The sequence below is a fragment of the Pinus tabuliformis genome, chromosome 5_2 (assembly GCF_031772625.1).
Source record: "Pinus tabuliformis cultivar Carrire ecotype Pingquan chromosome 5_2, CPIR1, whole genome shotgun sequence".
Classification (NCBI taxonomy): domain Eukaryota; kingdom Viridiplantae; phylum Streptophyta; class Pinopsida; order Pinales; family Pinaceae; genus Pinus; species Pinus tabuliformis.
In genome coordinates, this window is record NC_142306.1 from 948,184,131 (window position 1) to 948,210,642 (window position 26,512).

Below are 26,512 nucleotides of genomic sequence, written 5' to 3' on the forward strand. Positions count from 1 at the left end.
TCATCACGTGATTCGATGGATCTTCACCCGGATTTCCATTAAATTTAGGAATATCTGATGGAATTTTATGCAGAATCGCTGGCCACCAAGGGGCGTAAGCAATTGGATCGTTTGTTAACCGGTTTAAATCAGGTAACTCTAAAGTTGCCACGAATGGTAACTGCTGATTCAAATTAGGTGAAGCATACCCAGGGTAAGATGGGATTGCCTGAGAAGTTGGTCTTTTCATGCCAGCATAATGAATTTGATGCTGGTATGACTGATAAGGTTGGTGGACATGACCATTGTAAAATGGTTGATTTTGACCGTTTTGAATGTACGGCTGTCCATTGTTCGCAAATATTTGCTGCTCAGAACCTTGGTATACTTGTCGGAATTGTGGTTGTTGGTATTGCACTAGCCATGGTTGTGAATCCATGTGCCGTTGCGCTATACTAACCATTGGACCAAGGTGTGGGGTAATTGTACCCGTCTGGACCTGTGTCGCCCCACTAGTTGGCGATTGTGGTTGAGTCGCAGGGTCAAGGGGTTGTTGCATTACAACCTGAGAAATCTGAGGTTGGCATACAACAAGCAGCGTTTGAACTTGTGACACCGTCACAATAGCTGGTGTAGTCGGGATATTCGACATAGGTACACATTGTTGCATCGAATACACAACTCTTGGTTGTTGAGGTAGTATAGGTACCCAACCACTTGAGGTAATTCTAGTATAACCTGAATATTGTTGTGAACTCCCGTATGGATATCCTCCTGGAGGGGATAATGAAAGGGAATACTGCCCCCCATACGGTGGTAATCCAGAACTCAAGGGAATTGTTTGCCCTTGGGGACCGGACTGGCCAAATTGACCTCCAAATGGATCAATTTGTTGAGACTCAACATAAGAGTTTCCGGATATTATTCCGGATGAACAAACAGGAACGGACCAGACTGTTGAAATAGCCCCTGAGTGGGCTCCTTCTAGCGACTGAGAGCTAGTCGGGACAGATGGTATGCCGGCGAACATTGTCGGAGTGACAGCAGGGAGTTCTGCCGTCACTGTGTCGGATGACACAGTCCTAGATGTTGACGATTGTTCGGACATTTGTAGTCTATCCAAAAGATTACCTAGTGATTCTACAGGAGCTTCCGCTGGTGGTAGACTAACTTCTGATGAAGAAGGATATAGAGTGATCCCGACTCCAAAGTGCGTTGGGGTACTTGTTTGAGGATCTTCTACAATTTCTTCAATTGCAATCAGACCAGGTGGAAGGGGAAGACCGTTAGGTCCGTAAAATATTTCTGGTGCCGAAGAAGGTGTGGAATCGACAGCGACATATGTTTGAAGAGCAAGACTCTCCGAACCGGTTGTAGATGGAACTGGTTCGGTAACACAAGTGTTTACTCTCAGACTAGGATCGGCATCACTGTCCCTCTGTGGCTGTTGAACTTCTTCTGTAGAGGCAGGGATTCTAGAAATGTTTGGAGTAACCGGAGTCTCTAATGTCGTTGGAACACTTGTTCTAACTTTAATAGGAGATTTGGAACCGGTTAAACGAGTTCGCTTTGTCCATACTGGTTTCGATTCCAGAGACAAAGACGGTTGACTCGTAAGCCTCCGCGAACGACGGGGTTTCAATTGACTTTCTTCCACGATTGCGGATTACTCGATCAACCAAAATAAAAAGGGGAAGTATGTTTCCGAATTAAATGAATTTTAGATGCTTTTGACACAACTTGTTTTTTCAGTTTTTAAGAGTCGAGAAAAAACAAAAGATGACTCTAGTCTCCTTCGATTTTTAATGAGCCTGAAGTGACAAGTGCTCAGATGGACCTTTTCCGTTAAGGAGTCTGAAAAGGAACGAAAGGGACTACTCTGGAGATCTAGGTAGAGGGAGTACCAAACCAATCGCAAAACTGCAGAATACTTTTTACGGTACGGCAGTCAATCTTCCCGAATGCTGTGTTCGGTGCATTGCGATCAGTAGGGCGGCCGACACGGCTTCCTATGGATAAAAGGTTTTAAGCCTATAGGGGTCTCCCAATATATACTTGACGGTACATGGGAGCACAAGTCCGTACTGGCACTTATTGTCTCAAAGTGGAGGAATCACCCAACCATCAGTGAGGACAACAGTTACCAGGCTTTACGACGCCGGAATACGTCTCTAGCCTATACCTCTAAATGTTGTGCGTTAAGTTCCAAAGCGTTGTTAAGTTCATTGAATTTATTTTAGGTTGATCTTTCTTATGAAGTTTGCCTTTTGGGTTCACCACGAGATGTAGATGTAATTCCTAAATGCAATCTAAAGATGATAAGCAAACTTTTATCTCTTTTCAGCAATGAAAATCCTAGCTACAAGGGGAAAAGAAAAACACAATCTTTTCGCAAAGAGCAAAGAGCACACTGTAAATGCACTTTCCTAAATCAAGCCAAACAGACTGTCAATATGCAAATGCACATGTGCATGTATTTGTTTTTCACTTTCTTAATATTGATGCCTAAAAAGAAAGTTGATGTACAAATCTGAATTTGCTTTCAAGTGACAAACACAAACAAGCTTCTTTTCGAAATCAAAAGGTAGAGATGATTACGACACTTTATGATTTTGAAATAAATACTCGTTTCGACACTAGAAAGTCACAAATTCAAACCAAAGGCAAAAGTAAAAGCATAATCGACTGTCAACAGCAAATAAACTTTCTGCTATGATCAAAATCGACACTTGCGACAGATCTAAATCAAAGGACGACAGTATGACTATTCTACTTTTGCAATGGAAAACTATAAATGATGTAACAAACACACAAAAACATCTACAGTCTTTTTGTACAAAGGAGGCGGAATTACAGCAAGGAAAAGGGGTTTTTAAACAGACACATACACTGATCACAGGCTGCAAAAAACAGAGACAAAACTGGAAAGAATGAAGCACAAGAACCTCAGCTGCACAGGGCTAGGCTGATCAGCGCACCTGTTACACAGAGAAACTGCATTGCAGCGCAGGTAGCCCTCTCGGGAAGTGCGTTGAAATGCAGAACCTCTTCACAGAGCCTACGCTGGGGCAGAAACGAGAATTCTATCCGGGTTCTGGGTCACGGTTTGCAGTTTAATCTATGGTTTTTGGCCGAGTAAAAGCAATCAGTAATGCACAATCAGAGGGTAGATTTAAAGGAGGTGTAAGAGCTATCACAAAGGGCAATCAGATCATTTGTGAATCAGTTGTTCAAATCATAAATAGATCCAGTGAATGGATTGAAGTAGCAGATGTCTACTTTGCATTTGTTAATGGCAAATGCAGTTCGATTGCTACTTCTAAGTTTATGAAACAAACAACAAGAGAAACACAAACAAACTAACTAGACAATCGTCCCCAGCGGAGTCGCCATTTTGTTAACGGGAAAAGTGTCTATTCAGAATGACCCTATCCCACTAAGGTGTGACAGTGACCTTAGAAACAAACAGAGAAAACTACTTTTGTATTCTTCTTTATGAACTATAAACAAAGAGGAATAGGATGAACCAACCTGTGTCTTGCGCTAGTCCTTTGATCCAATCTCTCTCCTCTTTGACAGCTTCCAGCTACCTGCTCCCTTACTTCCCAGCTTCACCAAGTACCTGCAAGATCACAGAAGAAGGAAACTATACAAAGACATGGGTTTATATTCATAAAAAGCTTAGGATCAGATTTAAGCTAAACATACAAATGTAACAAACATCAATGATACACAAGCATGTAGGAGAAACTCAAATAGTTTTATTGATATAACAAGAAGATCCAGGAGGAGTTATAACCGATGATTCCTGATCCAGCATCAACCTCCCAGCAAAGAAGCCCCTCTTCACCTCCAACAAAGCATAAATCACCCAATACTCTGATATCTATCTCAAAACCAACAGCAATTCTTTGCAATGTACAAAATTCCAGCCTCCGGATCTCTGGGATGAGGGATCCATATATAGATATATGCAAGGAGGATGAGTCAGCTTATGATTTGACTAGTGGCTTCTCTCTGTCAGTTCTTGCTTCCACTTGGAGACTGAGAGCCTCTTACTCATCCTTGGTCAAACTCAGTGAGGCAAGTGTCATTGGAGAAGATTCTGGAAGCTTCCATTGTCTTTCCACCTCGCGGAATGGCACTGCCATTTGTCATTTCCCGCTCAACGCACCCTGGTAGTGCATTTAGGTGCGTTGCAATGCACCTAGCTAGTGTATTTGGGTGCTATGCAATGCAGCTAGCCAGTGGAGCAGCTGAAATGATCCTGATTTGACTGATTCTGAGCAGTTTCTGGTGGAGAACTTCTGGGAGAAGCTGTAATTTGTTGACCTTGTTCCTTTAGGCGTCGGAACAACACTTTTAGGGACTTAGGATCCCTTGGTTTATGGACATTTCATGCTTAGAGCTGTAAGGCACAAAAATGTCTATAACAGTAGAGCAAAGTAGTTGATTACTAATTCGTTAGTTCCCATGCCACATATGAACAGAGCGTTCCTTGTAATGCCTGATGCATTTTTATCTCCAACCACATCTGCCAATATCGTCCGACAATTCTTGAAGTGCTGTACTTCCTTTCATAAAGGCAACACAGCATGCATAATATTGCTGAATTATTGTTCGCTATCAAATACCAGTGCTGACGCTCAACTTATTGCAATTTAAGTTTAGTACATACAGTGAACTTGGCCGTGAAATCGTCAGACACATTTCCTCCTGAAGCAAAGTTTACACCCATTAGCCGTAGTCAAACCGACAAAGAATTTTTTTTATAAATCTAAGAGAACTAAACATACATAATAAGCAGTGACTTTACCTGTAAAGTCTCTAAGTGCAAGCCTGAGCTTCATGCTGAACCACCTGAATCTGAACTTATACTTCGATATGGAGCTAAAACTGGCACAAACCAGAGATCATCCTCAAGCACAGCAGAACAGGGTATCAAAAGGCAAAAGCGCGGACCTAGACTCTGGAAAAAAAGTTGAAATAACTGCACAGGGATATTTGTTAAATTCCCAAGTTAGATATCCCAAAAATATCGGAAGTGGAAGCCCCTCAGAACTGGCGCAAAGTTGATGTATTACATTTCAGGAAATCTACCGCCATGTAGGCACCTTTAAACTTTTAAATTCCCCAAGAAATCCCGAACCTGAAACATCTCCAAACTGGAAGCACCTGACAAGTAGATGTTAAACTCTTAAATTTCCAAAAAAAATTCAGAGACGAAGCATCTCCAAACTGGAAGCACTTGGCCAGTTGATATTGACATTTGTAAAATTCCCAAAAAACCAGAAGCAAAACGTCTCCAAACTGGAAGACCGTGATGAGCTAAAATTGATATTTTTGAAATCTACCACCATGTTGTCCACTTTTGGAGAGACACATTGATATTTTTTAATGCTACCACCATGTTGTCCACTTTTGGAGAGGCGTTGTCTGACTATTTTACGTTTGGAAGTTTTTTTTTCTGAAATTGGCAAAACAATTATTGTCTGATAAAAATGGACATTTACTTGCACATTTAGATTGCGCAGTTTTCACATACTCATTTAGTTTGTGCAAAGTTTCCTTGAAAAAACTATTGTGCAGGGTTATTTGTGAGTCCGACAAATTCAAGACCTCCAGAGCATACAACAGTGACACTGAGGCCATTGGAAATCTCCCATAGAAAAAAATCAGAAGCGGGATTGGAAATCTTCCAAAGAAAACGTTCAGACGCAGAAACGTCTTCCTACTGGAAGCACCTGACAAGTTGATGTTGACATTTTGGAAATATAACATCATCTCGAGAAATTTCCCAAATGAATCCAAAGCTTAATCGTCTCCGGACTGGTATCAACTGACCAGCTGAAATTTTGGACATCTTTTAAATCTAAAAAGAAATTTGAAAGCAGAAGCGTATGCGTATGCGTATCTAAACGATAAGAACCTGACAAGGAAGCACTTGATAACTCAATGGACATGGAGAAATTTGTTAACAAATCTCCAAATATATTAGGAATCGGAAGAGTCTCCAAACCTGACAACTCAATGGAAGCACCTGACAACTTCATGGAAATGGAGACATTTGTTAAATCACCAAAGAAAATTGAACGTCGAAGCATCTCCAAACTAGAAGCACCTGATGAGTTGATGTTGACATCTTGGAAATCAAATGCCATGTGGACATCTCTTAAATTTCCAAAAAAAACTGGAAGCGGAAGCATCTCCACACTGGAAGCACCTAACAACCGTATGCTTACATTTTTTAAATCACCAAAAAAATTTGGATGTGGAAGTGTCTCCAAACTAGAAGCACCCGACAAGTTGACGTCGAAATTTTGGAAATCTACCACCACGTAGGCCTCTGTTAAATTTCCAAAAAAAATTGGAATCACAAGCATTTCCAAGCTAAAAGCACCTGACAACTTAATAGAAATGGAGACATTTGTTAAATCCCCAAAACAATTCAGACGAGGAAGCATTTCCAAACTAGAAGCACCTGACAGGTTTACGTTGGCATTTTGGAAATCTAACTCACCTCAAACTTTGTTAAATCAATTGCCAAAAAAAGTCGGAAGCGGAAGCGTAAACTGGAAGCCCCTGACAACATGATGAAAACATTTGTTAAATCTCCAAAAAATATTCATAAGCAGAAACGTCTCAAACTAAAGCACCTGACAAGTTGACACTGACATTGTTAAATTTCCAAAATGTATTGTCTTCAAATTGGAAAAACCTGACATTTGTTAAATTTGCAAACGGCAGCGTTGTTGCAAGAAACTAAATAATTCCAACTACCCATTACCAATGTTCAACAGCGATTTAAATGTTGATTCTAGAATTTGTTGAAAATAGGCAAGCTTCTTCAGGAAGCCACCGCCTGAATTGATCTCCAGAAACTTCTCCAACTTGTATATATACCTGTTAATCGATGAATGGAAGTATGTTTTTGTGTTCAGTGTTTGTGTGTTGTGTTCAAGAGCTGTGCGCCTCTGATCTCTGATATGGTATCGGAGCCTCGTTCAGCGTTGAGAGCCTGAGGTCCGTGTGTGAGCTTGTGAGAGATCAGTGTGTTGAGGGCGTGTTGCAAAGAAGTCTCAGAGAGACGGTTCATTGGAAGGGCGATCTGGACCAAGGACTGAGGTTACTGCGGAGTTTTCGCTGCTGTGAAGTTGCAGTCCGTTTGCTTGTGTGTAAGAACCCGTTGTTGTAAAGTTGCAGTCTGTTTGCTTGTGTGTAAGAACCCTCTGGTGCGGTGAGCGTGGACTGGCGAGGAGTTTTGAGTAAGTTGTGAGGTTTGTTTTTATTGTGGCGCAGAGACACATACGGCATTGAGTGCTACATTTTGTGCTTTTTTCTTTGAAGATCGGTATTCGAAATTTCAATCCCGTTGTGATTCCTGGCTATTAAGCGTGCTGCTTCCCTTACAAGGTTGTAGGGGTTTGTTTTGCCTGTAAATTGCTTGTTAGCTGCATTTTTTGAGGTTGTCTTCATCAAGGGTTTCAGAGAATCTTGCAATCGATGACTGTCTAACAGGGAAGTTAAGTCACGGGGTTGAAATGATTTAATTCTTAGCAAATGTATGGGCAAAATCTTGTGGTAAAGATTTGTATGAAATATTAGCCATTAAAAAATAGCCATGAGACGAATTTGATTTGAAAAAAAAAATGGTTGTTGGTTTTGGTAGCAGTTTTATTGTCTTGATAATGAGTATATGTTTTTACGATTTAGTAGCAGAGAAAAAAAAAAAAAAAAAGAGGAGATTTGGAAATTTTTAACAGTGAAAAGGAGAAAAAAAATTTTCATCATGGCAAATTTATTGCTTGATAATTATATGAATGAATCCACCAAACTTGATGGAGAAAATTATGTGAATTGGAAATTCAAGTTAATGACTATTTTAGAAGGAAATAATTTGTGGTCCATTGTAAGTGGGGATGAGCCCAAACCCACTGTTGTAGGTTCTATTCCAGATTGGGAGAGAAGGGAGACAAAAGCAAAGGTGTTGCTGCGTATGTCCGTAAAGGACAACATTATTCCTCACATCAGAAATTGCAAGACATCAAAAGAAACATGGGATACGTTGAAGGGTTTGTATGAAGCAACAAATACAAACCGAATCTTGTTTTTGAAGATTAAGCTTTTATCTCTAAAAATGGAAGCAAATGAAAGTATAAGCAATTTCATATCTCGTGTCAAAGATATAAGTGATAAGTTAGGAGATATTGGTGAAAAGGTGTCTAATACTGACTTAGTCACCATCATATTAAATGGCTTAGTGCAAGATTATCAAATTTTTGTTTCAAGTCTTGCAGCTAGAGAGAAACCCCCTTCATTTGATGAATTGACAGGAATTCTTCTACAAGAGGAGGAGAGGATGAAGAGCTTTAATTTGGGCTCTAGCAGTTCAGATTTGGCATTGGTGGCCAAGGGCAAATATCCATACAGAGGCAAGCCACAGGACAAGAACAAAGGAGGCAAGTTTCAAGCAAAGCAAAAAGGTATGACACAGTCTAAATTTCCAATCTATAAGATAAATGATGAGTGTTATTATTGTGGCAAACCTGGGCATCATTCTAAAGATTGTTATAAAAGGAAATATAATGAGTCTAGGTAGAGAAACAGAAGGCATAATGGAAATTTTGTGGACAGAGATACCTCAATCAATGATGGATTTAAAAATCTTAAATTGTTTGTTTCTGATGCTGCATTGTCTGTGGAAAATGATGATAAAAATGCTTGGTTCATTGATTCTGGTGCATCACTACATAAGTCTTGTAATAAGGAGTGGTTTGATGAATATCATGAAAACATTGATGGAACATATGTTTGCCTAGGAGATAACAAATCACTTAAAGTACAAGGTTATGGAGTAATAGGTGTGAATTTGCCTAATGGACAAGAGAAACAGATCCATAATGTGATGTATGTTCCTGATATCAAAAAGAATTTAATTTCTGTTTCTACTATTACTGACCAAGATTTGAAGGTGAAATTTTTTAAATCACAATGTGTAGTGAAAGACATTCAAGATAAGTACAAGGTTATTGCCACAGGAACTAGAGTTGGAGGCTTGTATAAGCTGGATGTGACCAGGAAAAGTCATCAAGCGTTGGCATCTACAACAATATCAACAGTAGATTTATGGCATCAAAGGTATGGACATCTAAATCACAAAGATTTAATGCTACTTCAAAAGAACACTATGGTTGAAGGTCTTCCTGTCTTGAAGAATGATCATGTTGAATGTGAAGCATGTGTACTTGGCAAGAAACATAGGGAGGAATTTCCTATACATAAAGAAAAAAGGAAAAGGGAAATACTTGAATTAATTCATACTGATGTATGTGGACCTATGCAAACTAGATCTATTGGTGGAGCATGGTATTTTCCTATTTTTGTGGATGATAGATCTAGGTATACATGGGTTTATTTCATAAGAAAGAAGAGTGATGTTTTTGAGTATTTTAAAGAATTTAAGAACATGGTAGAAAAACAAACTGGTAATTACATCAAAATTTTGAGATCTGATCAAGGGGGAGAATTCAAATCAAGAGAATTTAATCAATATTGTAAAATCAATGGGATTCTGCAACAATTTACAGTGCCACATACACCTCAGCAAAATGGAGTTGTTGAGAGTAAAAACAGAACACTAGTTAAATGTGCAAGTAGTATGCTTCAAGGTAAAAATATCTCTAATGTTTTTTGGGATGAAGCCATTAATACTACTGTTTATTTAAAAAATAGAAGTCCAACCAAAACTTTAGAGCTTAAAACACCTTTTGAAGCATTTTATGGGTACAAACCAAAAGTGAGTCATTTAAGAGTTTTTGGTTGCAAGGCATTTTCTCATATTCCAAAAGATGAAAGAAGAAAACTTGATGCAAAGTCAATTAAGTGCATATTTATTGGTTATTGTGATAATCAGAAGGCATACAAGTTGTTTGATCCCAATACTCATAGACTGCTTGCAAGTAGGGATGTGGTGTTTCATGAGAATACAAATGAAGGTGATAAAATAAATAATACTAGTGTGTGGCATGATATTGATGATTATGTCAAATTAGATCCAAGCGTTGAACAAGAACAGGAACAAGCACAGGAACATATACAAGCTCAAGAGCAAGGAGCATCAAGCAGTCATGATACTCCAAGAAGAGGAGAGGAGACTCCGCAAAGCAAAAAGAAAGATGAAAGCAGTAAAACTCCAAGAAGGTCATCACGTCAAAGTCAGGTACCTGTAAAGTATAAAGATTATGCATTAATGTCTCAGGTTATGAATGTTGTAGAACCTTCAAGCTATGATGAAGCTAAAGAATATGAAGAATGGAGAAATGCAATGAATGAAGAATATAACTCTATAATGAAGAATGACACATGGGAATTAACAGAATTGCCTAAAAACGAAGTTCCCATAGGATGAAAATGGCTTTATAAATCTAAATTTAATGTTGATGGAAGTATTGATAAACATAAAGCTAGATTGGTTGCAAAGGGATATTCACAAAAGGAGGGAATTGATTATGTAGATACTTTTGCACCTGTAGCTAAGTTGAACACAATTAGAATCATGATTGCATTAGCTACAAAATATAATTGGAAAATGCATCAGTTAGATGTCAATGCTGCATTTTTGAATGGTGAGTTAAAAGAAGAAGTTTATTTAGTTCAGCCTGAAGGGTTTGTAAAATAGGGACAGGAGCATTTGGTTTGCAAGTTAAAGAAGGCTTTATATGGCTTGAAACAAGTACCAAGATCATGGTATGTGAAAATTGATTCTTTCTTTTATGAGAAACAAAAATGATCCTAACTTGTACATCAAGGAAGATGAAGGCAAGAATGTTGCTTTAATATCTGTATATGTTGATGATCTTATCATAACAGGAAATGCATACAAGTTGATTGAAGAAATTAAAAATCAATTGTCACATGTATTTGAGATGAAGGATCTTGGTGAATTGCATTATTGTTTAGGTCTTGAAGTTTGGAGGGAACCTGGTAAGACACTAATCACACAAAGAAAATATACAAGGGAAATCCTTAAAAGATTCAATATGATTGAATGCAAGGCAACATCTACTCCTTTAGAACAGAATGTCAAATTGTGCAGTGATGATGGAACCAAAGAGGTGAATGGAACTATGTATCGTCAACTGGTGGGAAGTCTGAACTATCTCACTACTACCAGGCCAGATATAGCGTATTCTGTCAGCATACTTAGTCAGTTCATGGCTAAGCCTTGTGAAAGCCATTGAAAAGTAGCAAAGAAAGTCCTTCGATATCTGAAAGGAACACTTAATTTTGGTATTATGTATACTGATGAATTTGATGTTGAATTGGCAGGTTATTCTGATTCTGACTGGGCTGGAAATCTAGATGACAGGAAATCTACTACTGGATACGTGTTCAATATTGGTTCAGGACCAATATCATGGAGCAGTAAGAAACAACCAACTGTTTCATTGTCATCCACTAAAGCTGAGTATAAAGCATTATGCAGTGCTACCTGCGAAGCAATATGGCTTAGGAGGATACTTGAAGATGTTGGAGAAACACAACAAGCACTTTCAGTAATAAGATGTGACAATCAAAGCACTATTAAATTGGAAAACAATCCTATATATCATGCAAGGACAAAACACATTGAGACACAACATCATTTTGTAAGAGAAAAATTGCAATCAAAAGAAATTGACTTATCATATTGTAATACAAATGAAAATGTGGCTGACATATTCACCAAGTCTCTTGGAAAGGCTAAATTTGAAATGTGTAGAAATAAGTTGTGCATTGTAGAAAATCCAAATTACGTTATGAGCCTAGCCGAGACTTAGACCAGCAGGCATGAAAATTAAGAGTATAATGTCTTGTTTATTGTATGTAGTTGGAATTAAGGGGGAGTGTTGGAAGAAACTAAGTAATTCCAACAACCCGCTACCATTGTTCAACATCGATTTAAATGTTGATTCTAGAACTTGTTGAAAATAGGCAAGCTTCTTCAGAAAGCCACTGCCTGAATTGATCTCCAGAAACTTCTCCAACCTGTATATATACCTGTTAATCGATGTCAAATGGAAGTATGTTTTTGTGTTCAGTGTTTGTGTGTTGTGTTCAAGAGCTGTGCACATCTGTTCTCTGATAAGTGTCTGCAAACTGGAAACATCTGATAAATAGATGTTAATATTTGTTAAAATTTCAAAAGACTCCAGAAGCGTCCTCAACCTGGAAACCCCTGACAATTCGAAATGCTAGAGATTTGTTAAATTTTAAAAAGAATTTGGAAGCGTCTCCAACATAGAAGCATCTAACAAAGTGGAGTAAAATTTCCCAAAAAAATAGGAAGCATCTTATTAAATTTCCAAATGAATTCGGAAGCGGCTTCAACCTAGACACATCTTTTTATTCAGAGAGAGAAGAAAAAAAAAATGCTTTTGTATTATATTAATAAAACTGATAAAACTAATAGTACAATTGTCATAGATTTTCAATCTGTCTGCAAAAAAAAAGGTCTTTTTATTTTCCTTACATTTCCGTAGTAATTGCCATATCTCCTATATTTTAGAGTAATCCATAAACTAAGATCTTTCGGCCATAGTCCAATAACCAAAATAACCAAAAAAATCTTCCTCTTTACAATAAGTGATGTTCCTTGGATTTTCAGAAAGAACCTACCATTCTGTCTCCTAGCTCTAAGAAAAGTTTATGTTGCCCGTATTTGTCATGGCTCCTTGTTCATATGCAGAAAAGAGAAACTTACCAGGTGCCTTATCTATTCCTCTCTTTGATAATAAATCTACAGTCCAATTCTGTCCTGTAAATGTGATCGAAATAGATATGATGATAAGTTCTTACCAGCGTCCTGATGCGCTTCATCCAATTGGTTAATATAGGAGGATTGAAATTGTTATGTCCTTTGACCAGTGTATGATTCCCTTTGCATCACCATAGACATGTGTACTCCCCATAGTGTGACGATCTCTGCTTTGCTATTTGTGCCTTGGCCCCCTTCCCACCAAAAGTGATAGTATTTACCAGGTTCTATAACTATGTATGCACCGCACCCGCATTTCCTCCTACAGCATGCACCATCGAAGAAACCCACAGGATATGTTTGCCAAATGTCTCTTCGTTTGATAATTCTGGATTTACTACAATTTTTGGATGGTCCAGCAGTTTTAATGACATCCTCCCTCACTACCAGATATTTATTTTCAAATATAAGTGCATTCCTACTGCGCCAGATGGACCAAATGAGATACAATGGTAGAAATTTGTATCTATCATGAGTTTTGAACCACCTCCTAAAACAACACCTCAATGATGGATAATGTTGTAGTGGAACAATGCCGAAAGTGTCCAATACCCCCTCCCAAAGTGCTTTCGCATAAGGGAAGTGAAAAAATAGATGAACATTATCTTCAGTGTTATTCTTGCAGAGGAGGCAGATCCCAGGCTAGAGTACCCTCTACGTTATAGGTTGTTCCAGGTTAATAATCGATCCATGATAGCCAACCAGCAGAAACATTTGATTTTATTAGGAATGTTCCCTTTCCATATAACCTGAACCCATGTAGGAAACTGATTCCCCTTCTCTATCCATTGTATTCCGTTGTATATGTCTTTTACCAATGGGTGCCCCTTTTTGAGGCAACCCCCCCATGTCATTTGGTCCTCCTGGTCATTTAGGAGATACCTGCATTTCTTAGATTAGCAATATATACTTCCCATTTACAAACATCCACCCCATGCATCTGAATATCCCCAACACAAATCCATGATTTCCAGTCAATATAGTGATCATCATGTAAGAAAATATGTTTAAGAAATATAATCTCTTTATTATGAAGGAAATTAAGGATCCAATCCAATCTCACCATATCTTTAATAGCATCCAATCCAATCTTGATCTTGGGTGCATCCCCTACCTCCCAACGAGAAAACCCCACCAATCAGTGTATGTTTTTCATCATACTTTTCCAAATATACGATGAAATAGTTTTCCTCTTAGCCCCTCCAAAATTCCATGTAGTGAAAGATTTCCCATACATATACTTATCTTTGATGACATGGGACCATATTCCAGTGCCTGATGCTGCCCTCCACATATTCTTAATGATCAATGCTATGTTGAAGGCAGAAGGATCAATGATACCCCATCCACCTTCCTCAATGGGTCTAGCAATGAGAGACCATTTAACCAAATGAAACTTCCCATAAAGTAATGTCCCAGCCCAAATAAAATGCCCCATGATGGATTGGATCTTTTTAATAACCTCCCTAGGAAGTAGAAAAAGGTGCATCCAGTATACCACTATATTTTGTAGTACTACTTTTAACATGATCATTCTACCTCCCATAGTCAACCATCTGTGTTTCCAACAATCTAGCTTCTTGTGGAACCTCTCTACTAACCAATCCCAATCTTTGTTGCAGTATTTATTAGGCTTCAAGTTGAAACCCAGGTATGTAATACCTTCATCAATATGTTTGATACCAACTCCAAAGAGTAAACTGATGTCCTTAATCATTGTACCTGCAATTCCATTATGTATGAGAACAGACTCCGGTTCATACACAGCCCTAATTCCTTTCCAAAAGATGAAATGATGTTATGAATAGCAATCCATTCAGATATGAAAGCCAATCCTTTGAATAGGAGGTCATCTACGAACATCAAGTGAGTGATGTCAATCTTCTTAGATACTCTAACTCCAGAAATTATACCTTGAACTCTAGCATCCTGCACTTTTCTGCTCAGGCTGTCAATAACCATGAGGAACAACATTGGAGATAGAGCACAACCTTGCCTCAAACCCCTATGTGTCGAGAAGAAATGGGAAGGAAGTCCATTTATGATGACAACAAAATTTGTGGTCTTGATGCAAGCCATAATCCAACCAATGTTAGGTGAGGACATACCTACTTTGATCAAAATCAGTTTAAGAAATTCCCAGTCAATGCAGTCATATGCCTTGGTCAAATCCACCTTGAGAAGGCAAGACTTCAGATTCCTGGATTTTATGGAGTGCATAATCTCCTAAGTAATACCAATTTCATCTTGAATCTGTCTACCCTCAATAAACCCGAACTGTTCCTCAGTAATATGCTTAGTCAGAATCGGTTTCATCCTTCGAGCTATCAGTTTAGAGATCAATTTATACACAATGTTGCAGAGGGATATTGGCCTGAAATCTGCAAAAGATTGGGGATTTTCCTTCTTAGGAATGAGAACAATAAATGTGGCATTGATAGCCCCCAGAATAAACCCATTTATCCTAGACTCCTCAACAGCCACTAAGAGATCTGGAATCATCAGATTAGAGAAATGAATAAAAATTTCTACCCCCCTCCATCCCGTTCAAGGCTCTTGTCCCTAGCACTATCTTGCATAGTCTCAATCAGCTCCTCTTTAGTGATGGGATGACCCAGAATATCGTTATCCTCCATCGAAAACATCTTCAGATGATCCGGATTTAAACAGGAACGCAACAAATTACTGAGATAACCATATACACAAAGATGCAGCGGAAATAATACTTCATTTCATTAATGGAAAATACTGAAATATGCTTACAACCAGAAATGGAAATAAACCAGCTAGGGCGATGGTAGCTTATCTCTGAGAAGAGATGTGATGGCTACATGCCTCTGAACTGTCTTACAATGAGGCTCGAAGGCCTATTTATTGTTGAGAAACAATGGAAAACCCTTAACATTCCAAAACCTAACCCTAGGAGATGAAACGCCAAACTGTGGGCCCCGTTTGGGGTAAGTTGGTACATCAACTTCCCGGGGTCGTAACTTTGGCATATGATCTCCGTTTGACGCGTACAATAGCTCATTAGAAAGATCTATCCGAACACTATCATTGTTGGAATGGGCAACATCTGGACCCATGTTGCCCTCGAATTCCCCAAAAAACGTCGTTTAGGGCCTCAAAACGGCTCCGGAAGTTCAGGACCCGAAAAACTGCTAAAAATAGTAAGTTGTGCTACAATGAAGGAAACTGAAAATGCTGAGAAAGACAATGGTGGGGGTCCAGGTGGACTTGGCAGGTGGCCACCAATATCCACCTGGATCATTCCTCCCCCCTTAGGAAGCAATGGTCCCCATTGCGTTGAGCTCCTCCATGAGATGAGGAAACTTCTGCTGAACTTGTTCCCTGGTGAGCCACTTGCCCTGCTGAAGGAGTTGGCCTGCTTTGACAACTCGATACAGTTTGATATTCTGTTGGCGAGTGTTCTTGATCTGTGTGTCCATGATCCGATCAGTTGCAGCTTGTTCCATGCAATCTGGATTTAATTCTGTGGGTTTGAGCTGTTCTGCAATGTCGGATGTGTCTAGCAATGGTGGAAAGTATGGCCGAAGGCGGTCCACATTGAACACTGGGTGCAGGCCAAGGAATGGGGGAATGCTGAGCTCAAATGCATTGTCTCCCATAGCCTTAGTAATGGTGTAAGGACCATATCGGAGTGGTCTCAATTTCCGATAGGCTCCAGTAAGGCGTTCCTTTTGCAAATGCAACCAGACTTTGTCGCCCACCTGAAACTTGTGTGGCACCCGATGTTGATCATGTCGCTGCTTGTACTTGGCATTTGATTTCTCAAGAATGTCATGGACCTGCTGGCGAATATGTTGGATGCGCTCAATGAAGCTGGTGGCCTTATCTGTTTCGGACTGGACATGAGCTGAATTCATGTGAGTAGCTGCAAGTGGCATGGCCACATCAATGGGGCATAGTGGCTGGAATCCCAAACCCACCTGAAAAGGGCTATGGCCAGTGGAGCTGTGAAGAGCTCGGTTGTAGCTGTGCTGAACATAGGGGAGGCTCTCGTCCCATGTGCGTGGATGCTTTGAGTTATACATGCGCAGAATGTGCACAATCATCCTATTGACAACCTCTGTCTGGCCATCAGTTTGAGGATGGAAGGCTGTGGACTTCGTGAGTTTGGTGTCCAGCATTGACCAGAGACTGGACCAAAATGTGCTGAGAAACCGACTGTCCCGATCTGAGATGATAGACTGTGGGATCCCAAAGTGCACCCACACTCGTTCAAAGAAGAGTTTAGCAGTGGCTTCTGCTGTGATATTCTTCTTGCAGGCCACCATAATGGCCATCTTCGAGAACCTGTCGACGACCACAAAAACACAGTCATTTCCATGCTTAGTGGAAGGAAGGCCTGACATGTAATCCATGGAGATGGATTCCCAAGGTCGACTAGGGGTAGGCAACGGGGTATAGAGGCCGTGCTTCTTAATGGTCGGTTTGGCAATGGCACAGGCAGTACATGATCGGATGTACTTCCCAACATCCTGTCGAAGATTCGGCCAATAGAAATAATTTTGCAGTACTGCCACTGTTTTCTCGACCCCGAAATGCCCAGCAGCCCGACTGTAGTGTGCTTCCCAAATCATCTTGGCACGCTCGCTTGAAGGAACACAAAGGTGACCGAGGTGGCATAATAGGGCATCCTGGAGGTGAAAATCTGCAACCTGCCGACCCTCCAAGAGTGTCTGGTATGTGTGGCCGAATTCTGGGTCGCTTTTGTAGAGAAGTGGCCAATCAGAAGTCTCGTGCCCACAAGAGTTGAGCACGGTGGTTAGCGCCATGATCGGTGGTCGACTGAGGCAATCTGCAACATTATTGGTGCTGCCCTTTTTATACTTGATATTCAAGTGAAACTGTTGCAGGTATGTAGACCACTTCTGATGGCGATCATTCTGCAATTTCCCTTGGGTCTGTATGAACTGCAGAGGTCGGTGGTCTGTGTGGATGACCGTTTCCTTCCCCAAAATGTAATGCTTCCATTGTCGGCAGGCCTGTACAATGGAATACATCTCTTTATCATAAGTGGGGTACTTCCAGACTGTGTCTGAAAGTGTTTCACTGTGATATGCCACTGGATGTCCATGTTGAGTAAGGACTGCCCCAATAGCATAGTCAGAGGCATCTGTCTCGACCTCAAATGGTTGTTGTAAATCTGGTAACGCGAGCACTGGTGCCGTGCAGAGGCGATCCTTCAACTCCCTGAATGCCTTCTGTTGAGATTCAGACCAAAAGAATTTTGCTTTCGCCCCGCCCTTGGTGACTTGACTCAAGGGCCAAGAAATATGAGAAAACCCCAACACAAACCTGCGGTAGAAGTTGGCAAGACCTAGAAAGCTGCGGAGCTCTGTTAGAGTGGTTGGAGAGGGCCAATCCCGAATGACTTGGATCTTGGCTGGATCGACATGCACCCCCTGTTCATCAATGATGTATCCCAGATACTGAACCTGGGTCATGCCAAAAGTGCATTTCTCCAAATTGGCACATAGCTTGTGTTGCCGCAGTGTTTGGAGAACCTGTCGGATGTGGTGGAGGTGCTCTTCCCAACTCTGGCTGAAGATCAGAATGTCATCCAAGTATACTACTACAAAGGAGTTGGTGAATGGCCGCAAGATGTCATCCATTAGCCTCATAAAGGTTGCAGGAGCATTCGTCAATCCGAAAGGCATGACCAACCATTCGAAGAGGCCCTCCTTGGATTTGAAGGCAGTCTTCCACACATCGGAGGGTTCGATTGGTACCTGGTGATATCCCGACTTCAGATCGATCTTGCTGAAATATTTCGCCCCCTTTAGTTGGTCTAGGAGGTCATCAATCCGTGGGATCGGGTACCTATTACGGACAGTGATCTTGTTCAGCGCCCGATAGTCAATACAGAGTCTCCACGTCCCATCCTTCTTCTGTACCAACACGATCGGGCTCCCACAGGGCGATGAACTCGGACGGATGTGACCTTTCTGCAGGAGCTCCTGAATCTGCCTCTTGATTTCATTGTTCTCCAGAACGGAGCACCGATAAATTGGTCCATTGGGTAGCGGCGCACCTGGGGTCAGATCGATGGAGTGCTTGACTTGACAGTGCAGAGGAACCCCTGCCGGGGAGGTGAAGATGTCCTCGTACTCCTCCACAATCTTGTCCATTTGTAGTTGTCGTGCAGAGGGGCCCCGTTTGGAGGCCGCGGCCACTGTCTTCTTCTTTCCTTGAGGGCGTATCATCAGGAAAACAAATTTCCTGGTTTTGGAAATGATCTTACTGCATTGTTTTGCAGTAATCAAAGAGATGGCGGCAGGTGGTGCTACCTCTGGTATCCTGAACAACTTATTTCCCAATGTAATAATAACAGCACGGGGCCTTGATTCATACACAGCATGTCGCTTCCACAAGTATGGTTGTCCTAGTAATACATCACAAACTTCAAGGGGAGCAATGTCACACAATACCTCATCCGTGAAGGGCTTGATGTTGTATGGAAGGCGACACTGCTGGCTCACGCGAAGATCTCGTCCTTGGTGAAGCCACCCAATGGTGTATGGTTGTGGATGTGCTGTGGTCGGTAAGCCCAACCGCTTCACGACCTCTGCCGAAATGAGGTTCTTTTGACTCCCGCTATCAACAATGAACTGTATCGGGGAGCCCTTTACCCACATCTGGGAGTGGAAGAGACGCTCCTCCTCCTCTGGATCTTCGGGTTCATTTTTCTGGATCTTTGCGGTAGCAACAGTGGCGCTGGGATCCGCATCAATGATCTGCTTCCCTTTTTCATACCCCTTATCGGGTTCTGACTCAGAGTCGGAACATGCATCTGATTCTGAAACCTTTAGCTCAGCCACCAGTGACTGCTTGGCCCGACACTCACTTGTGTTGTGAGTGGAGCTCTTATGGAACTCGCACCATTTTCCAGTGTCCTTTCTCGGCTTCGCGGCGCTGTTCTTTGCTTGCAGCTTCGGCTGGTTGTCTTGGGCTGTCCCGCCTTGGCTTTGTCCTTTGTTTTGTGGTTTAGGGGCACCTTTCCCCTGCTTTGGATTCGCAGATCCAAAGTCTCGCTTCTTTTGTTTAAACTTCTGCTCGACCTTGACGGCATACCGGTATGCTGCGCCGAGCGAGGGGATGTTTAGGAATTGTATTTCTTCCTGGATGTACTTGTGCAGGCAGCCACGGTATTTGAGTATCAAATGTTGCTCCGAATCCTTGATACCCAACTTTGTGCGAAGGGTATGGAAAAGATTGGTGAACTCCGTCACGTCTTGGTCCCTTCCCTGCCGCAGCGTGGTCCACTTTATGTATTCATCCTCATAGCTCGCGACAGGGTAGTACTGCTCCTTGATGGCATCCCGGAACGAATCCCAGGTGGGTGCGGCTGAAAATAGTGAGCCAGTACTTTCATCCTTCTGCTCGCAGTAGGTTTCCCACCAGTCCTTGACGTGGGGGGCTGCTTTGAGGAGAGCAAAAACAATCTTTTCCCGACTCGAAAATTCATGAACAAAAAAATAACCCTCTAGCAGATTTAACCATTTATCTACGGCATCTGCGTCTATCTGACCCTTGAATATGGGGATTTCAAAATTAACTTGTACCTTAAAGGGTGTGGCGTTTCCAGAGTAGCTGCTGGAAGCCGATGCGTTGCTTCTGGGTAGCCGCTGAAGGATCTGGGCAAAGCTGTCCATCATCGCGTTCCGTTGTCGCTCGAGGGCTTCTTCGAGCAAGATTTTGATGGGATCTCCTGCCCCCTCGTCTTTCTTCTCGTCCGCCATGGGAGGCCGTCGGGATTTGCGAGGCTATTCTTGCAAAGGTTCAACCAGTTCAAGCCCTAACTCCTTATATCCCGACCTTGTTGGGGACATGCAAAGAAAACCAGAGAAAAAGCAGACCGCTCTGATACCACTGATCCAGATTTAAACAGGAACGCAACAAATTACCGAGATAACCATATACACAAAGATGCAGTGGAAATAATACTTCATTTCATTAATGGAAAATACTGAAATATGCTTACAACCAGAAATGGAAATAAACCAGCTGGGGCAATGGTAGCTTATCTCTGAGAAGAGATGTGATGGCTACATGCCTCTGAACTATCTTACAATGAGGCTCGAAGGCCTATTTATTGTTGAGAAACAATGGAAAACCCTTAACATTCCAAAACCTAACCCTAGGAGATGAAACGCCAAACTGTGGGCCCCGTTTGGGGTAAGTTGGTACATCAACTTCCCGGGGTCGTAACTTTGGCATATGATCTCCGTTTGACGCGTACAATAGCTCATTAGAAAGATCTATCCGAGCACTATCATTGTTGGAATGGGCAACATCGTTCCATCCCCAAAAAACGTCGTTTAGGGCCTCAAAACGGCTCCGGAAGTTCAGGACCCGAAAAACTGCTAAAAATAGTAAGTTGTGCTACAATGAAGGAAACTGAAAATGCTGAGAAAGACAATGGTGGGGGTCCAGGTGGACTTGGCAGGTGGCCACCAATATCCACCTGGATCATCAGAATGTGAGAAATAAATGCAGATTAAGAGAGTAAGTCATGGTCTCGATCCATATAATGGCTCTTGAAATGTGATATAGCCGCATGTTCTAGAGAATATTGAGAGGATAGGATATTACCTGCAGCATCCCGGATGTTCCTGATGGAATTGATGTTCTTTCTGATGTTGAACTGTCAGTGAAAATATTTCGTGTTCTTATCCCCGCTTGAACCCATAATGCCCAACTTTTCATATGAATGTCAGCTTCCTGATTCAACATAATCGAATTCCTAATGCCTTCCAACTCAATAATCTTGTCCCTGTATGTATCCGAGAAATATAGAGGATCAGAAGGGTCATTCAACAATTTGATAGAATGATCAATGTCCAGAAGAGTTTTAATCTCCTCCCTTTTTTTTTCCCAAAATCCATGATCGAGCTTCCCTTTTTAACAGTGAAATCTTAGTGGATATTGCAGTCAAAAAATCCATAGGGTTAGGAGGCAATGGCATTTTCCATACCGAGTTTACCAAATTTTTGAAATCCTTCATCTGCAACCATCTTGGATTAAATTTAAATGGGTATGATCTCCTCACTTGCTCCTCGCTCCAGGATAGCATAATAGGCATATGATTAGAGATGGTGGCAGGGAGAATCGATGATTCCAAGTTAGATAGGTGGTGAAATAGAGATTGGCACACTAGAAATCTGTCAATCCTCTTAGATATGCCCTCCCCTCCAGTGCGCCCATTCCTCCAAGTGGGGCCTAAGGGATCCGAAGCAATGTCAACCAGTGCATGAGCCTTCATCATGTCTATGAAATATGCAGTTAATACATCCTCCCATGCCCTAATGCCCCAAATCTTTGACTACCCCAATGAAAAGTTTAGATCCCCAATGATAATGAGCGAACTCAACCCTAACAGTCCAGATTTAGCCACCTGGTCCCAATAGAGTCTTCGTCCAATATAAGGTGCATAAGAATTGATAATCCTTAATCTCCTGTTCGACCCCAACTTATATCCGGACAATATGATACCTGCACACGAAGTGTATGCCCTTAGTTCATATATGTTGGGGTTCCACATCACCCCCAAACCCCCCGAGAGTCCATTGGCATCAGATGCACATACAAGTCATTGAGGACAAACAGAGAGCATTGTTTCCCATGCTTTATCACGCTCTGTCATTGTTTCTTGAAAAAGTATCATAAACGAGTTATACGACTGAACAAATTCCCAGAGAGAGCAGATTTTATGGGGCGCTCCCAACCCCCAGACATTCAGGGAGATAATGGTCATGGCAGAACCCCGTGGTCGGGTGTATCCTCTCTAAGGACCCGAGTACCATGGACATCAGAAATAGAAATCCGCCTTATAGTGTAAGTGGTATCAATGCTAAATGGATCCCCTCCAGAATCCAGATCCGAGGAAGGGGATAGCGTGATGTTTTTGCCTGCAATGTTCACATTTCAAGAAAACATATTTAGTTTTTGCAGCTGAACAGGGTTCTGCAATGTTCACATTTAAACTATAATAAATATTTCATCTAAAATCTAAAACAAAATGTGAAAGAGGAATAAACCTAGATATGATGTTTATGAGGAATATCATTTACACATTGAAATGAGATGTGAAAGACGAATACACGCACATATCTGCATACCTGAGACTTACCTTGCGACAACATTTTCAATATGCTCCTTGCTACTTCTAAAACTCTTAAATTATCCATGGGAATCCAAGAAGGAAAGGATGAGTGCGGACAATGATAACAGTGGAGCCATCAGAGAGGTACTAACAAAGTTCTCCTTAATATAGCTTTTAAATAACCACCTTCAGTGTCAAGAATTTCCAAATTGATACAATCATAATGATTTTTATTGAAAAGTTTCCACCTAGGGTCTTTCATATGCGAGGGGCTTGAAAAACGGAGAGAGTGTGGCACGTGAGGAACCATCGAAATTCCACGGACTTTGGTTACGACCTATTCATTCATAAAAAGGTACACATATAGACTATAATTTTCCATGGTACAGATCTATCTTTATGGAATAAAATAAAGCAATCCTAAATATTAGGAACCAAAGAGAGAATATTGGATGGTTGAAACACTCACAAATGAAGTTTGCTCCGAAATATCATCAATTTGGGAAAGCCGACGCGACATTGATTCTTGTTTGGCAATAATTCTTCCCATATATCTAATTTGATCATGCATTTTTATATTCTTCTCACTGTCCACCTCCAGTAGACATTTTCTCTCTAGATTTTCAATCCCCGCCATACCCCATAATCCTATTGTCGTATCTATTTCCTCTCCATTGAAAAATAAAATAATATCTAATAATACTTTTTGATCCTCTTCCTCGAGTTTCTCATCAATAATGCGGAGTCTGTTATTTATTTCAGTAGGAAGTCTCTTGTGAATTTTTTCCAGTAACTCTTCCCATTAACACTGGTGTCATCCACAAATAGTCACCCCAAAGACATTCAAAGATAATGGCAATCCATCACATGCCATTACAAACTGATCTACCAAATCTGTAAACCCTTCTGGTGGATCTCTCTGATGGAAGGCATGGCAGCAAAAGATATCTTTTGAGTTTGGTATACTCAGACCCTCTAGATTATAAATTGATTCGTCTTCGAGTCTTAACATTCTCAGCACATGCCAGTCACAAGAGGTAACCAAAATGAGGCTCTGCGCACTAAGGGAATCCTTCATTGATGAAATAATTTCCATATGGTCTACATCATCTAGAATTATAAGAGCATGACAAGATGAGAGATGCTTTTTAAGTTCCGATATACCCTGGTCAGGATTATCAATTTTGATATCCGTATGTTTCAGTTCCTGAATGAGCCTACTCTGCAAATAACTTAAGGACATTGTCCATAGAGTTTTGTTAGGAAATTTTACACAGGGCAGAGGAGAGGATTTTTCTTCAACAAATCAGTTGCGGCAAGTCAAATCTCCAGTTGTGGCAAGCAAATTGCAACTGGACAGAATCATAAATAACACAAAAATTTAACCGACAGAAAATAGAGTATAACAGAGTAAATCTTGGAGAAACACAATAAAATTTTGGATTAAACTCTAATGCATGAAAATAAATTCATATGAGATTGCGGCTCATTCACCAAATAAAAACAAGGTTTACGTTGATTTACACTTCACCAGGGGTTGCGGAGTAACACATAGTAAAACACAGTAATTGTTGTTTTCATGCGCCCACCAAATTTTGCTCCATGATTTTCTCTTCACCTCTCATACTTACACCCTCTCCCTCGCTCAACTCTACAAATGACTTTTACATTCATATTTATCAAAACATACAACTTTGACTCATTAATTCATGGCAGATCAAAACATTAATACACAATATGGGTGATTTTACATAATAAATGATTTTCTGAACTTGCAGGTGTTGTGGAGTGTAGATAATGGTCGCGGAGTGAATGTTTTCCCATATGTATTTACCAAAATTCATTAAGTGCTTTACCTCTATGATGTTTTGCAGAATGGTCAACGTTGTACTTCTGCTCAGAACTTCAGTCCTTACAACTGCAAACAAAATCGCAAGCTGCAGAGGTTGATTGGGCAAGTATGGTGGTTGTCAGTGTGTTTAAGGCATTCGTTGGGGCTAATATTTTCAACTCCCCTTGAATCACAATTTCTGCTATTGAAAATTCCAAAAGAGTCTCTGAGATATTAAAAAAAAAGAAAAAAATCACATGCCAATGGCTTTGTGAAAATATCAACAAACTGTTCCTGTGACCTGCAGTGCTACAACACAATTTCACCATTGTTAATTAACTCTCTAATAAAATGATATTTAGCATCAATGTGCTTGGTCCTCTTGTGAAAGACAAAATTCTTTGATAATGCAATTGCGGAAGTTTTGTCGCAAAAAATAGTTGTCGTTCCCTCTTGGTCGCGATGAAGATCCCTCAAAATCCTTTTCATCCAAACTTCTTGACACGCTGTTGTTGTTGCAGCGACATATTTAGCTTTTGTTGTTGACAGTGACACTATTGGCTACTTCTTGGAGGCCCATGAAATGGCTCCAAAACCCAAATGAAAAACATATCCTGATGTGCTCTTTTTGTCATCGACACTTCCTGCCCAGTCATTATCGGTGTAACCAACTAGCCTGAAATCATTTGTTGCAACGCACAAAATACCATATTGTTTTGTCCCATTGACATACCTTAGAATCATTTTGGTTGTTTTCCAATGTGTTTCCTTGGGTGTCTCCATGAACCTTGACACCAAAATGAGTGCATACATTATATCCAGCCTAGTGACGGTCAAATACATCAAGTTTCCTGTCATGCTTTTGTATAATTTCGGATTGACATTGCTGCTGCAATCTTCTTTGCTCAACTTCAACCCCATGACAGTTGGATCTGGTTCAGGCTTGTTGTTCTGCATATTAAACTTTTACAAAATGTCTGCTACATACTTTGCTTGAGAAATAAAAATGCCATTTTCTATTTGCTTCACTTCTATGCCCAAAAAATACCTTAACAACCCCAAGTCAGTCATTTCAAACTCACTTTTCATGACTTCTTTGAAATCAACGATGAGTAAATCATCACTTCCTATAAAAATCAAATCATATACATATAAGACAACAATAAGAATCTTACCATCACTCTCTTTGATGTAGAGAGTAGGCTCACTGTCACATTTGTCGAAACCATTGTCCAACAAGTAAGCATCTATCCTGCTATACCATGCACGCAGTGCTTGCTTCAGCCCATAAAGAGATTTCCTCAACCTATACACCTTGTCTTCTTGTCCTTCTACCTCATAACCAGGTGGTTGCGCAACATACACTTCCTCTTTCAGCACTCCATTCAAGAACGCTAATTTTACATCCATTTGATACACTTTCCATTTATGTTGCACGGAAATCGCCACAACTGTACGCACTGTCTCCATCCTCGTGATTGGCGCAAATGTCTCCGCATAATCTCTTCCATGTTGCTGCTTGTATCCTTTGACAACTAGCCTCGCTTTATGCCTTTCAATCTTCCCCTCAATATTTCTCTTGGTCTTATAGACCCACTTCACTCCAATGACTTATTTTCCTTACAGAAGGTTCACTAACTCCCATGTGTCATTCTTTTCTATTGCTTCTATTTCTTCCTCCATTGCCGCAACCCATTTTTCTTCTTTGACTGCATCTTCAAAATGGATTGGGTCATCTACATGAAAAAATAATGCAAATAAGGAATTCATACCAGTG